The following is a 3,218-nucleotide window of genomic DNA, read 5'->3' as shown; positions in this document are numbered from 1 at the left end:
CAGTGTATTATTTGTTGAAACTGTACTTCCTATTTGATTTGAAACTGTCTCATTGCTATCTGTTTATCTATCAATAAAATTTTGAAAAAAAAATAAAATAAAATATAAAATAAAACTTAAGAAAAAGATGAAAATTAATTATAAAAATAAAAAAAGAAATCTCCCATTTGATTTTACATGGACGATCCTAAAGGACAAATTCAACAAATGTGGCCATGTGCTATATGCTGACTTTAAGATGGAGAATGAGAAGTCTAAGGGGTTCAGTGTGGTTAAGTTTGAGTTACCAGAGGTGGCTGAAAGCCTGCCAGATGATAAACGGCATGAAGCTGAGTGACCGAGAGACTGATGTTCAGATTGATAGGAATGCTTAAGCAGTTGCCTTTTTTAAACATCAATACCAGATCTCTGTATTTGTATTTTTTCTTGTTAACCATTTTAATTTGTTGCCTGGATATATAAAGATGTTTTAAAAATTCATTACTTTTGGGGGTAATTTGAGTTACTTTTTTAATGACTGGGGTTCCATTTGACTGTTTGCATTGAGAATGCAATGTGTGCAATATTTTTGTAGCTGTGGCATCTTGTTGACATCAAATATGACTTTGATAATAAATACCAGTTCCTGGGGGGAAAAAAACCGTTTCTGAAAAGCAATTAAGGAAGAAAAAACAGCAGCAATGCAACCTTATAAATGATTGCTATCAGACAAAAATTTTGATCACTGAGTGTCAAGGAAAAGAAACTCTCAAAAAAGGGAATATGACAAAGACCTTGGCAATTACAAAACAAGACAGCTGTTATCAGGAAGGTCAATCTGTGGGAATCAAACATAACCAATTACATTTCCCAGTCTGGAACTTACAGATACTCTCAGACCAAGGATCTTTATTGGTTAAAATGGAAGCATACTATAGACCTTGCATGTCCGTTGGAGGAGAAAATTCTTGAGGAGTTCCCTAATGCACTGTTTGGTTCACTGTCTGCATGGCACAAGTAAACATATGTTATTGTCATGGCATATGCTTGTACCAATCTGTGCTCCCCACTTACAGTCACTAAACTGCATTAACCATGTCCAAAATAGATTGAACTTACCCACTGCAGAATCTTAAACACACACACACACACACACACACACACACACACACACACACAAATGTTCAAATGTTAATCAAAACAAGTGTACGCCAGAACACAAAAAAGTGGAGCTGTATTTTATAGAGCAGTTCCCTGTCTAAAAAATATCAAGGATCAGAAAAAGGATAAGGAAGACAGTACTGGTGGAAGAGAGGTGGTGGAGTGGAAAATTTGCAAACCACAGCCTGAGCTGGCATCACCCAGCACTACAGAGCTCTTCTGTACCATACAAGGTATCCCATCCAGATAACCATGGTCTGATGGCCAGGGACATGCAGATGTCTTATTGACTTCTGTCTCAAGCATAGATGGCAATGATGGCTATTTAGGGCCATACACGTATGCATAGAGACTATGAAATACATTTACCCCATGTATTATTATTCTCTTTTGCCTATGGTTGGGCCTTTTCAGCTTCACATTTACTCAACAATGGGCTAAGCAACACCAGATGAAATTCAGAGCTTCACAAGTACTCACCCCTGAGCAAGTTGGCCAGGGTGCCAATTCTATTCTGCCCACAGATTTTGGAGAAGAGCGGTAGGATCTAACAATTTACACTTGAATTTTTCCTTTATTTCTTCAGCATTTGGTGTCCCCTTCTTATTCCTCTCATTTTACTCCAGCTCTAGTTAGAAAATTCCATTGTACAAAACTCCAGTCCACAGGAACCTATATCAAATTTAGGATCACATTGATTTAAAAAGAGCCCTCATTTCAAGAGGCCAGGACATAGTGTGCCATGTAATCAAAAGCAATTAAAGATACTCATGCAATTGTGAATATGCACCCATTGCATACACAATTGTGCAGAATTGTTCAGCAAATTTACACACTGTGGTGCTGGATGTTTTCCAAAAGGCACTTAAGTTATAAGAAGCATTTATTTGAGGCTTTCAAACATGAGTTTTGTTTGTATTCTTTTATGCATAATTAGAAAATACAATACAGACTCTGCTTTCAGAACATTTAGCTCTAAATAAAAAGATATGTGTTAGCAAATTCACCAGCAAGAGTAGACCTAACACTGCTTCTGTTGGATGCAGAGAGAGACTGAGGTAGACTGTTTATTTTCCAGCTGAAAACAACATCTGGATGTAATCGTCAAGAATTCTGCTACTTTGGCCACTTACGGAAAAGCAACAGAAAGTCTTAACAATGGCACCGTCTATTCATTTCAAGGCTATCCAATGTTCCCAGCACACTTGAAGCGCACTTAGGGAAGCAGAATGCCCATATGAACAAGTCAATCTCATCTTTGATTCTCAATGACCTCAACCATTTACCATCTGCTGCAAGACATAAAAATTACCTGTCTTTGATTTCTTGAAGTTCAGATGATGGAGAAAAAGAGGTATTTCTATCATCTTCATCTGGTAAATAAGAAACAGGCAAAGACTTTATAGTCCATCTGCTGAGTTGAAGGATCAATTTGTACAATCACTTATCCTATGACCAAACAAGTTATACAATACTGGTTTCACTATCCAAGTTATATAATAATACTTTGTATACTCTATATAAAAGTAATTGTCTCAGGAAGCTGTCAAAGACTGATAAGAGAGCAAATACAAGATAGCCACAAATAGTAAGTTCTCCATCAATAGAATAGAGGTAAGAGTATTATGTTTTCTCTCATGGCTTCTTGGCTTTTGTGCAAAAAGTTTTCTCCCAAAAGAGGACATCCAGAACGGCTTCTGAAGATGCCAAAACAATGGAGTAAGTTTGTTCAAAGTGAAGGTGAATATTTTGAGGGATCAATAGTTTGAGGGGTCAATTACTATTTTTTTAACTTAAAATTAATTAATTAGGGCCAGCGATATAGCTCAGTGGACTAAGTGCTTGCTTACATAAGTGCAGGGCCCAGGGCTCAACCCCTGGCACTATATGCCACTCTGACCCCAACCCCAGGCACTCTGAGCCAGTGATGGAGTCCAGGCGTGGTGGTGCATGCCTGTAATTCCAGCACTAGGGAGGCTGAAAACAGGAGGATCACTACGAGTCCGAGCTGCGTAGTGAGACCCTGCACAAAAAGAAAAAACTTAAAATTAATTAATTAATTAATATGTTTTTCTATT

The 3,218-nt window shown here is 37.5% G+C and overlaps 1 pseudogene; it reads left to right on the top strand.

The window, feature by feature from the left end:
* LOC101581548 overlaps nucleotides 1–374 on the top strand; it is a 26,596-nt pseudogene extending 26,222 nt beyond the window's left edge.
* Nucleotides 375–3,218: the final 2,844 nt, after the last annotated feature.

The sequence above is a fragment of the Octodon degus genome, unplaced genomic scaffold (assembly GCF_000260255.1).
Source record: "Octodon degus isolate 3935 unplaced genomic scaffold, OctDeg1.0 scaffold00071, whole genome shotgun sequence".
Classification (NCBI taxonomy): Eukaryota; Metazoa; Chordata; class Mammalia; order Rodentia; family Octodontidae; genus Octodon; species Octodon degus.
Note: the sequence above shows the minus strand (reverse complement) of the source record. Positions and strands in the feature narration are given on the sequence as shown.